This window comes from Pygocentrus nattereri, chromosome 18 (assembly GCF_015220715.1).
Source record: "Pygocentrus nattereri isolate fPygNat1 chromosome 18, fPygNat1.pri, whole genome shotgun sequence".
Lineage (NCBI taxonomy): Eukaryota > Metazoa > Chordata > Actinopteri > Characiformes > Serrasalmidae > Pygocentrus > Pygocentrus nattereri.
The window spans coordinates 25,829,187-25,841,786 of NC_051228.1; the positions used below are offsets into that span (position 1 = coordinate 25,829,187).

General features: G+C 39.1%; 1 protein-coding gene across 1 annotated transcript in view; it reads left to right on the forward strand.

Annotated features, from left to right (window-relative positions):
* cntfr (ciliary neurotrophic factor receptor) overlaps window positions 1–12,600 on the forward strand; it is a 222,599-nt gene that overhangs the window by 85,588 nt on the left and 124,411 nt on the right. The gene's annotated exons all lie outside the window — the stretch shown is intronic.

A 12,600-nucleotide genomic window follows, 5' to 3' on the forward strand; every position in this document is an offset into this window, starting at 1 on the left:
TCTCTCTCTCTCAGACTCTCTCTCTCTCTCTCTCTCTCTCTCTCTGGGTTCTGTGTCTGGGTGAAACAGAGGAGTCACAGTGTGAGTACAGGGGCAGACCGATATCACCTGACTGCAGGGTGGGGTGTGTTAGACGTGGCCTAGTTGTCTGTAGAGAGACTGCCCTGTCACAGGGTCAAACACAGAGCTCAGCAACAAAGCCCTGAAAGATTAAGCAGCCAGAGAAGCAAAGGAAAGAGCACTGTGTGTGTGTGTGTGTGTGTGTGTGTGTGTGTGTGTGTGTGTGTGTGTGTGTGTGTGTGTGTGTGTGTGTGTGTATGTATATTTGCAGAGAGCGATCATGTTGTCGGGGATCATCTCTCATATGCTTGTGTGAATATCCATTGAGCTGCTGTTTCACTGAGAAGCTGATGACTCTTCAGATGACTTCAACTGATGTATAGAAATGACTGAGACTTTACACACTGCAGTGATATCACATACACACAGATACTAGCTTATCAGCCCAGCACACATATTGTATAGAACAGTTATCTGTTGTTATAAAGTTGCAGTGAGGAAGTTATTCCAGAGATGATTTATGGCAGTCTTAAATGAGTTCCTGCTCTGCAGTAACTTAGTAAAGATCTGTGTTCTTAACTAAAACTTTTTAAACAGAATTATAGAGATTTATCTCAGTGTTGAGGCAAAAAAGTTATGTAACTAGTTTACCGAAGCTTTCTTAACAGAATTAGGGGTCATTCGGACGTCTCCTTTGTAACTGCAACGTGCTGTGCCTCTTGTAAATAGGACACACATCTTAGAGGCAGTTTATCATTGTTATCCCTCTGCCACACACATTATGAGAGCAATTTAAAAACTTCACTTTCCTGCATTGAGTTTTCTTGCAATTCAAAAACATACACAAAAATAATGTGTGCAGGGGTCCTTTTGGAGTATGTTGCCTTGAGGCAACATTGTGAGACTATGGGAAGAAATGACATAGAGCCATGTTCCCTGGAGTGGTGAGACCTGGCTAAATCCGTTCCACTGGTTAAATCCGTTCCACTGTCACACAGTGTTACTTCTAGGCAACAAACCTATTTCTGCAAATTCTTATAACAAAAAAAATCTTGATACTGAATGTTAAAAAAGAGGCTTACATGTGCCCTAAAAGATAATATCACCAAGTACATGCTTTTTATTGACTTAGTCAAACTCTTCCTATCACTGATATCCCTATTATTGTCTTTAAATATGTATGATGTTATTGTAAAGTGAGGAAAATTAGTTTGTTGCCCTGAGGCAACATTCTGCAATAGAGAGTTAATTATCAAGAAGGTAAATGCAAGACAGGAACATGAGGGAACATGAAAGATATGAAAGTGACATATTGTCACTGTTTTGACATTTTTCATTTATTGAATATTTAGCATCTCAGAATAGCCTCAAAAATGACTTAGAACAATGTTACATTGACTTACATTGAAAGTAGTGAAGCTTTTTCCCCACTAATAATATAAATAACTTAAAAAAACAATAAATAGAAAACTTTTCACAAAGCATGTTCAGATGTTTGTGTGGAAAGATGTAGAACTCTGGTTGTTCAAACTCTAGCTTGTCTTCCATGTTGGGTGAATGACTACAGAGAGGTCATCCTTAGTATTGCGGCAGCTGACATTTGGTGGACATTTGGTCAATAGAATGGTGGACGTTTTTCAGCTTAAAGGTTTATTCAAGTACACAAGCTGCACATGTGAAGAGTGCTTTTTGTGTGCATTGCTCCATAGACAACAGTAAAGAGAAGTATGCTTGAGAGAGTTTGTAGAAGTGTTATCTGAGCACCCCTTAGAGACTTTATGTTTCAGTGTTGAGGCAGTTTACCCATCTGTGTTCCACATACTAATACATTTAGCTTTGCACGATGTTGGTAGAATTCTTATACAAACCACTCTGATGCATATTTAATGTCAATTTATATATATTTTACATGTTAAAGGCCACACTGTTCAGTGGAGTGGTTACATGAATTTTTCATGGTGGAAACCTAGTTTTATTTAACTGTAGCAGGTAAAATGTTTTCATTGTGCTGTTTCTAACATTATTTAAACCTCACAAAATGCCCTGAAAGAATGTGTGTGTTGTCTGGATAGATCAATGAACTTTGTTTTCTATAAAGCGTTTCCAGATAGAGATAAAATGTAACTAGTTATTTTCTTTAACAGAACTTTCCTAACAGAATTAGAAAGATTTATCCCAGTGTTGAGGCAATTGATTGCCGTTGGGTGTCTGAATTGCTCAATCTAAGTTTCTTTGTGTGTTCCTGACTAATTAGTTCAAGATACACACAGAAATCAATTAGAACAGCTTGAATATTCCAGAGCAGTCAGTTTCCTTCAGATCACAGAGTGGACTCAGTCTGTCATAGCGCTCTAGGCTTTGTGCCTGCAGTTCTTTTTCAGTGATGCTGTCACACTGTCGTCACCATTATCATGACCAAACTACCGCTGCGGTCATCATCTCCTTCGGTCCTAATTACATCATCGCCGTGCCCTGGGCTCTTGCTCTTGGTTTTTGTGGCAGCACGACTGGTGTGGTTATGTCATTGTGTGATGATGCTTCAGCTTTGTCCAGTGATCTGGTCAGCACTGTTCTCAGCTGACCAAGCTGTAAACTCAGTGTGTTGTTGCAAGCTGCAATCACACGCACACTCTTGTTTGTTTTTAATCAGTATCAGGGCATGAGTTTGTACATACGTGATTATGTTCCACATATACAGAACATATGACTGCTGTCAGAACAAACTTGTATCTCCAAAATCTTAACTTTACAGGAGAAGGAAAAAACTTACCCTACTTTTAATGTAAGTCAATGGAACCAGACTTTTTTCAGTGTTCTTTTGGGCTTTTTCTTTTGGTTCACCCATCATGTAAAGGGCAACAGGCAGTTTCAAATGATGTCAAAAATGACAAAAATGGAGATACAAAGTTTTGTTCTGACACCAGTGATATATATACTAAATGTAAAATCTTTTGAATGGAAGCCATTATTACAGCATCTATTCATTTTTGGAGACTTTTTGGAAGTTTGCAGGGATATTTTTCCACACCGCTCAAATTCAGCCTAAGACATTGGTTACATTTACTGCTTCTCACATTCACAAAAGATTGTCCTTCAAAGGTTCTTTAGGAAAGAAAAAAGACCCCTTTGCATGATTAAAGTGTTTTTTGCCTCATGGAAACGTTCTTCAGATTGATGGAGAATGTGTTTTCTAGGTTCTATGTAGAACCTTTTTGAAAAGGTATAAAGCACCAAAAGGGTTCCTCTATTGTTACTAGCTTGACAGTGTAACAGCAGAAGAACCCTGTTTGCTGCTATATAGAGCCATTCTTTGAAAAGGTTCTATATAGAACCATCTACAGCATTCTCTACCAGTCTGAAGAGCCATTTAGTGATGCAAAGAATCATGCAAAGAATTCTTTAAATCCATAAACAGCGTCCATAAAACTGCACTCCACATCTTAGATGAGCTGTCCAGTTATGGTGTTCTGGTGAAAAATTTCTTCTTACACAATAACAGTTTATTGAAGCTAAATTAGGGCTTTTTGTATAATTTCCTATTAAGTGTATAGTTTTTGATTCTGACACTGAAAAATAATAATTTGTATTTAATGGTCATTTTGACTGGAACTGAAACATATACATAATATGCACAATGCATATTACACGCATTTTGTCCAAGTCACCCATTACTTACACGAGTTAAACTACACATAAACAGTATGTGTAAACCCCAAAGAAAAGCACTGCTAATAGGAATAAAATGGGATGCTACAAAGCAGCCACACAAACTAAAGGTCACCATGCCTAATGCCAAGTATTATCAAGAGGGTATACGGCCCATCAGCATTTTACTGTAGAGCAATGATACTGTGTTCTTTGGGGTGATCTAGCTCCATCCAGTACCTCTGGGATGAGCTGTAGTGATCCAGAACTGATCATCCAACATCAGTACCTGACCTCACGAATGCTGTTATGGCTGAATGCAGTCAAATCCTCAAAGCAATGTTCCAACATCTAGTGTAAAGTCTCCCCAGAGGGCCAATGACTGTTACTGTAACAAAGGGTTAATTTGATATGATATGCTTGATATGCTTTGTCAGACAAAGCAATGCATGAGCATGTGTCTACAAACTTTTGGACATATAGTGTATATCCATGTAAGCATCTGTGTGCATTAAGGCTTTTACCTAATCTTACCCTCAACCTGAGCAACTAAAATGAAATGGTTTTATGTGATTCAGTTTTTAACCCTCTGGGGTCTGAAGGCATTCTCTCGATTTTCATGTATCTGTTTAAATCAGCTGTAAAATCTTTGTGCGCCATTTCACATGTGTCTCTCTACATGAAGAATAAAGGGTATCTGACATGATAGGTCAGTCTTTAATGATTTTCTGAGTGTTCATTGATCAGTTTCACATAAAATGTACGTGGTCACACGAATCCACCAATTACACTGAGTGAGGGGCAGTTGATGCATCTCTCAACCTCTAGTCATAGCCTCTTAACTCTCAACGTCACGATAACATGGAATCAAAAAGGCGACGCTACAGATTCAGCAAATGTTTGAACTGTATTTCTGTGCTGTATTAGCACAAAGATAGAGAAGACATACAATATGTAAAAACATTGAATTTGGTGCAGCAGCGAGTTTGTGGGCCCCAGAACGTTAAAAATTAAAGTTTTAGGTTTTGTAAAAGTACTGGTTTGTAGTTTAGCCCTGCCTGTGTTTTCGACGTCTTTGGAACATTTTTCTCCTGAAAATACACAAAAACAGACCCTCACACACACACAAAGTATGCTGATGATGGGGATGCTCATCAGCTTCACAGGGGAAGTCTTATGTTTGTAAATCTGACTGAGGTATGATTTGATCGTTATAATTAGTGTCAAATACATCCCGAAAGGAGGCAAGGCAAATGCAAACACTGATGTAAATTAATGGAAAATCTTCTTGCGCAGTAATTACGTGAACACTCTGACAGCACGGGACATCATCATTAAACTTTCAGCACTTCTCATCAGTTCGCTAAGGAGATAAATACACCGAATAACATATACACAAACAATTTGCTCGCTGTTTCCATTTCACAGACGTCTTGGTTATGGAAGCAGCGCTGAGACACCAGTGTTTGTTCATTTTTAAAGTTTCAATGCTTGCATGCTTACAGCAGCTGTCTACTTCTATTGTTCCAATAGCAGAGTATCAAAACATTCATCATTCTGCTTTGAGTGTGGAGTGATTGCTTTGCTCTCATATGTCTGTGATTGTGTACACAACTAGGTTTGTGTTCATGCTGAATAGCCAGCAGCATTGTTGGGGTTGAAGTTTGATTGGCGCTAGCTGTCAAGTTCATTGGTCAACACGCATTACTAAACTGATTCCTTTTGAGTACAGAAAGAGATATTAAAGGGGAATAACGTCAGTTTTTTTTTTTAATTTATTTTTTAGTCATCAAGATGTAAACAGCCATTCAGGGTGTTTTGATGTGAAATGCTCAGTGGTGGACTTGAAGACTGCTTTTAAAAATGGTTTTAAAATTAAACAGGCTGATTTAGTTACTTACAACTGACAGATATAAATGAGCTTTGTTCTGATTGGCTGCCCTGTTCTCAGAAAAGCACTCCTTATACATTATATTGCTGAAGGTATGTGGACCTCTTATTCATTGAATTCAGGTGTCTCAGCCACAATCATTGCAAACAGGTGTATAAAACTAAAATACTGTAAGAATTCAGTATCAGTCAGATGAATGCAGATCTTCGTGTAAACACTGGATTTATTTACGTGAGACAGTGGGGAAGTCCAGTGGCAGGCGTGGGTCGAAACCAGAACAGCATATATGATCACCTGAGTGATCATGACACCAGGCAGACAAAAGCAAATGGATAATCCAATACGCAAGGTAATCAAAACAAGCAAAAAGGTCAAAACCAGGAATCCAAAAACAGGCAAACAAAACCAAAGGGGCAAGGCAAAAATCAAGGTCGAAATGAACAGGCAAAGAGTCAGGCACAAAAACAAGAACAGGTAAATCAGGAAAACGCTCAGCAAGTTCATAAATGAAACAATACCTCGCAACAGCCACGTGTACATGCAGCTTGATAATCCGTTAATAATCCGACTATTAGCTCAATCAGAATAGAATACGTCCATGTAAACACCTCAATCGGAATAGACTAATCCGATTGAGGCCATTCGGAATACAATTTCTATCCGATTGAACGAGGTGGGTAAACCTCTAAATAATCAGTTAAATAGAAGAATAATATCCGTGTAAACTCCTGAACCCGATTACACTCCAATCGGAATGTTCTGCTCATGCGCGTCATAGTGAAAGGTTTATACCGTTCAACATGGCGGAGCAGAACCTGGTCTGCAGAGGAGACGAGGTTCATACTATGAGCTTTAAAAGACGGCGGTGGGACGGACGTCCAGCTTATGTCAGAACACGACGTCTTCCTCTCGCTTCCTTTATAAGTACAGGTGAAGGACGTTTTTCTGAGTCTGACATCAGTTTAAATCAATTTAAACACAAGTACGCCAACTGGAAACTCATCTCACGCTGATTGGACCTCACGTGATGTTCGTTGTCATGGTAACATGTACTCTAAGCACTGCTCCATCCATGCGCGTCATTTTGCATCGGATTACTTGTAGTGGGCATGTAAACGAAGATTTTGATCAGATTGTTGAGTAGAGTGAGCATAAACACCTCGGTCTGAATCTGTAATCTGATTGTTTTCAATCGGATTGGCAAAAATCTTTACATGTAAACACAGCCAATGAGAGCTAGCTAAAGCCCAGGCTTAAGTACTATATTCGCGAGTCACATGATCACCTAACACAAGTGCGGAGAGTCAGTAATCTGGTGATTGTGATCAGAACCAGGTGCGTGGCTGATTGTCACCAGACCTGTCATCACCCTGAGTCTCCTGGGAAATGGAGTCTGCTCTGGACAAAGTAAATTGGGAGATGGAGTTCACAACACTGAGAGGATCTGTCTGCGGCATGACAAAAACAGGTGTATAAAAGCATGTTGACAAGCAGCCTCCTTTAATAAACAGTGGCAGTATAATGGGTTGTATTGAAGAGCTTACTGATTTTAAATGTGGCAGTATTATAGGATGCTACCTCTTCCACAAGTCATAACTCAGTTTGTTCAATTTCTGTCTTGCTAGATCTGCCCCAGTCAGCTGTGAGTACTATTATTGTGAAATGAAAGCACCTAGGTACAATAGCAACTCAGCCACAAAACAGTAGGCAATGTAAACTCACAGAGCAGGGCTTTATTGTCTGAGTGGGTGCAAATTCCCACAGACACACTGCAAAATCTTGTGCAGAGCCTTCCCAGGAAGTGGATGTTGCTATAGCTGCAAAGTAGGGCCCACTCCACATCATTTTTGGAGTAGTTTTGGAATGGGATGCCCAAAATGCTAAATGCTGTGATGGTGAGGTGTCCACATACTTTTGGCCATATCGTGTACCATCGGTGTGAATGGGTTTTGGTGAACTGCTGTGGGCTGAATAGGATTAGTTTTACATGAAATCACAGAACAAAAATTTTAAATGGGCTGTTTTTGCAGCTTAGTTTCCATTCATGTACTATATTGAGTGAACAATTTTGAAACTTTAATAATGTTTCCATATAATACATTCATATATCAAACGTTTTTATTCCAGACAAAGCAGGAGAAAAACTGATTTTCCACAATGTAGACCCTTAAAGATAATGCCATAACATTATGTGGGGTATTTTTAAATCAGATGGCCAGTATCCCAGAGGTTTGGAAGGGGAGTAAAAGTTTATGCAGTTCCTAAACTGAAGACACAATATTATTAGACCATCTCACAATGTTTTTTGATCATTTTGATACTTTAGTATATATAAAAAGAAGTATTTTTGCACTTTACCTCAAGAATATAAATACAGCACTTGTCATTACCAAGAGCATCTCTATATTCACTCTGAAAATGTTCCATTCTAGAGAAACTTACCGAGTCAGAATTGCTCAGGTTTTGGCCTAAGGCATATCATTAAAATCCATTCATGTGCAAGGAGTGCATAATAGTCTGCAGAGAAAGTTTGTAAAGAAATGATGAAATCTGACTCAGTAGGTGTCTTTAAAAAAAAAAAAAAGACTACTGTTCAAATCAAACCACTCAGAATGACGATGTTTAAATCTAAATGGCTTAACTATACAGATATTTAGGTGGAATTCCCCTTAAACAATTACATATCAGCTTACGGGATATAAATATAACCTCTGTTAAATGGCAAGGTTCATATACTTTAAGGTTCTCATAAATGCACATGCTACATACACTGTCCATTTTATTAGCACTATTACCTTGTACTTTCCCTCACTGGCCACTTTATGAGTTCTGCGTACCTTATTGGTCCTCCATGTAGGTGTACAGTTACACACTGTAGCCCATTTGTTTCCATGAACAGTTTATCAGCAGCTCTCTTCCGTATTCTTCACTGGTCAGCTTATGACCACTTCTGATCAGATGTCATTTGACTACTGTTGGAGAGCTGAGGGTAGCTAAGATAAACTGTGCTTGGTAGCAGATGGGCTATGGTCTGTAAATGTACATTAATATGCAGTGTTGCCACTTTGTAATTTTTTGTAGGTAATAGTTTGTAAAATACTCCAGCTAGAATCAACAAGCACAAAGCCCTCTGACAACCATATTACAGGGTAGAAATAATGTAACAGCTGCTTTTCTTTACTTTGTACACCAGTATATTAGCATGCGTCTTTATCAGATCACACTTGATTTAATTTACTTTTCAGTCTAAAGAGCCATTAAACACAGCTTACTCATTTTTCAGGAGATATTTCTAAGAAGGATATAAAAGTTTACAAAACTTTTCTTAAAAAATTATTAAAATACATAGCAAATGGGAAAGCATGCAATACCTGGTTGACCACTAAAATTGTCGATTCAGACAAACAGCACTTAAAGGTTTTAATCTTTGAGAGAGAGGACAAAATCAAGCTGCTTCAGATCTGAAAAAAGGAGCTTCTATCCATCCTTCCACTGTGAGAGGACAGCCCAACACGACGGGTCTAAAACGACGTGTAGATTTTTAAAGTTGTATGTGAGATGACTTGGATAGTGCGAAGTAGAAAATACAACCAACTACTAAGACTGAACAGTGGAGATGTGGAAAAATATGCCTGCAGATTTCTTTAAAAAAATCGAAAGCAAGACTTCTAAAAAGGAAGGTATAACTTGGACTTAATGGCTGTTTTACTGGACATTAAATAAACGAAGGGTGATATCTGAGTATTGCGCAGTCCTGTAGTTTGAGGAGCAACTGTTGCTTAAAGTTACAGTCATGTTACTGCAAAAGCTTAACTTCCAATTAAGCACAAAAATTAGAGTGGGGTATTTTAATAAATATGATGATGAAAATATTGTCATTATGAACTGGTTAGATTCCAGAGTTAATTCTGTCGCTTTTTCTTTAAGACTCTCCCACTCTGTCTCTCTCTCTTTCCATGTGTGTCTCTCTTTTTCAAGATCTTGCCCTCTCTCTCCACCAGAACTGAGCAGACAAAGCCTCTTTTCATTCCATCAATCACAGAGCTGGAAGTCCAGACAAGCCCATCACTGACTCTTTAATTATTCATGAGCTCCTAAGTGCAAATGAGGTGGAATGTATCTGTGCACCCACTGTCCCGTCCACCTCCCGTTCTGCTGAGTGGGCCAGTGCTGCTGCCTTTAATCTATCGCTTATTTTAGCCCACAGTATCTATAGGGTCTGTACTTCTCCAGTATCCGGTTGGTGACTCCCTTAGCGTTGGTACCAACGCTGAGTGCAGAGTGAGAAGAGCGATGGGGATTAACCCTTCTTCACATGCGAAAGGCTACATATGCCTCATGCTGGCTTTCTGACTTACAGGACCACAAGCAAATGGACAGCATGTCCGAATGTACATATGGGATTAGGGCAAATCTTTCGGCCTGGGTGGTAAATCCCAGATTAATGCCCAGTCGCTTCCCAGCTTGCTTTAAAGCAGGAACTTTTTCACATCTTCCCTAAATAGGATCAGTTGGAACTAGAGGCATTGGTGGCTCCAGGGAGGGCTGTGATGACTGGAAATATATCTGCATTAATGCCATATCTGTGCAAAGTCATGAAGTAAGAACTCTTGCTCAGTAGTGGAATGGAAACAACAAATAAGAAAAAAAAAAGAATGAATTAAGTGCTATAAACTAACAGACGTTTCAAAATAGGGATGCACCAATATGAGAATTGTAGGCCCGTGCTGATACCCATTGTTTTTCATGCTGATATCATGCTGTTTCTGATACATGGACATTAAAACAATGCAGAAATTAGGAACACTTTGCCTGGATTAGGGGTAGCACGGAGGCACAGTGAATAGTGCTGTTACCTCACAGCAAGAAGTGCCTGGGTTCTATTCCCCAGCCAGGTGACCAGGGCCCTTTCTGTGTAGAGTTTGCATGTTCTGCAGTCAGGCTAATTGGGACCCATCATCATCATCGTTAATGGCTTAGTCCAGATAGGGTCACAGTAGCAGTTGAGAGAGCAGAGAATCCCAGACGACCCTGTCCCCTGCAACTTCCTCCAGCTCATTCCCAGGGACCCCAAACATAGTGTTGAGTTGTTCCTAAATCTCCTATTGGCATCCCAGCTGCCAGTGCACACAGCTGTGATATTACACTACACTTATTATACAAAGTAATCACATTGTAAATTTTAGGTAGAAGTATTTCAGAGCTCATATAAATCCCTGTTTTTCACATTAATGAAAACGTGTCATTATTAACGCTCTTATTGCTGACATTATATTTGGTTGTTTTTCAAAATAATCATATTATGGAATGTAACACTTAAAGAGATTATCACTGTTTTTTGGAGGGATTTATAGTACTGAGGTGATGAAGTGAAGTGCACCAGAAGGGGAGCTAGAGAGCAACAGACCTGATAGTACCCAAGTCAAACCATGAACTGTTAAAGAATCTTGAAAAATGTGAGAGGAAATATAAAAGATGAGTATTATACACACTGACCAATGGCACTTGTACTGTCTGAGGGCAAAGGCACAGAGGCTCAAGCCAAGCTGATCATTGTGCTTATCTAAGTCAAGAGGACGTCATAGTTGACTTATTGTGATCACTTTGCACTACTATCGTCCTGTGGTGCAACTAGGATTTTATGGGCCCCGATGCAAAAAATGAACAGGCCTCCAAATGAATAATTGAAAATACAAGTTGCTTTTTACTTGTTAATAAGAAGTTGATGATCTCAATACATGTAACTTCAATATCCATTCTAACTACCTTCTTGACCTTTTAAATGATAAGTGTTAAGTATATTACGTTTCGGGTTTTGAAGGATCTGTTTGAGGATTGGCCACCATGGATGACGTGCATTATAAATAAGGGCTGTCTGTGTAGTGTTGATGGAAGCTAACTGGTGAGGTATGTTATAGTGAACATGGGTCTTTCTGTGAGTTGTGGGTGTACCATTCTGTCAGTATCTATAAAAGGGGATAGTGTTGTTCTCTAGTGTAAATAAAATTCACAGCACAATCACAGCATAAAATTAACAAACCAAAACCTCATATAACAACTATATCAGGCTGCAAAACGCTTTATGTTCTGGTTACCTTTCCAGTAATGTTTAGCAGGCTGCTGATGTCAGGATGGGCAGAAGAAGCCCCTATTTAGGCATAAATATAAACTGCTATCACTTCAGCCACATTAGCTGCCAAGTACTCACCAAAGGAATGACTTTTGAGGGGATTTTCTGCATAACCGGGTGATTAAGAAACAAAGTCACTCAAAGGTTGGAATAGTTCACACTGGTGGTGAAAGGAACCAGGCATCTGAAGCATTTAATGCCTCTTAAAAAGGTTCTTCATAGAAAGTTATTGCATAAAATTATTACAAATATGTTGCCCGATGCTTAGACATTAATAGTTTTAAAGTTTTGTACATGTAGGTGTTCTTAGGCAATACACCCCCCCCCCCCAAAAAATTAGAAAAAGTATTTTTATCTGATTTACCACTATTGTACCATTATAAACTTTACATATTACATTAACATTACAAAGACATATGCTGATTGTTTTGAATTGCAATTAAATGAATAAATATATTCTCTGCAATACATCACTCCACATTCTAAAGAGTTTACTTTTGCCAAAGTTTGACCTGATGCTAATGTTAGCTTCCACACCAACACTTTAGCTAGCTTTATGACTAACGCTCATGCGGGAGCTTTATCGGCTTGATTTGAGGTTTCACCGAAGGCTGGGACTGTAGCTGGATGTTACTTGTCCCAACAAAGGACGAAGCTTATCTGAAATGGGTTGCGGGTATGAATTCTGTCACAGCAAGCTGTGAGCTCGAGGTGTGCTGGCGTCCCGGCCTAAATGTTCTAACACTTTATTCTAAGGACAGATACTGTCGGGAACTGATGGCGTGAAAAGGAACAGGCGCGAACTGTCACATATCTTTAGAGCTCTCATCAGCAGGATAAGGAGAGAGAAGAGGAGAAAATGAGGAGAATGAGG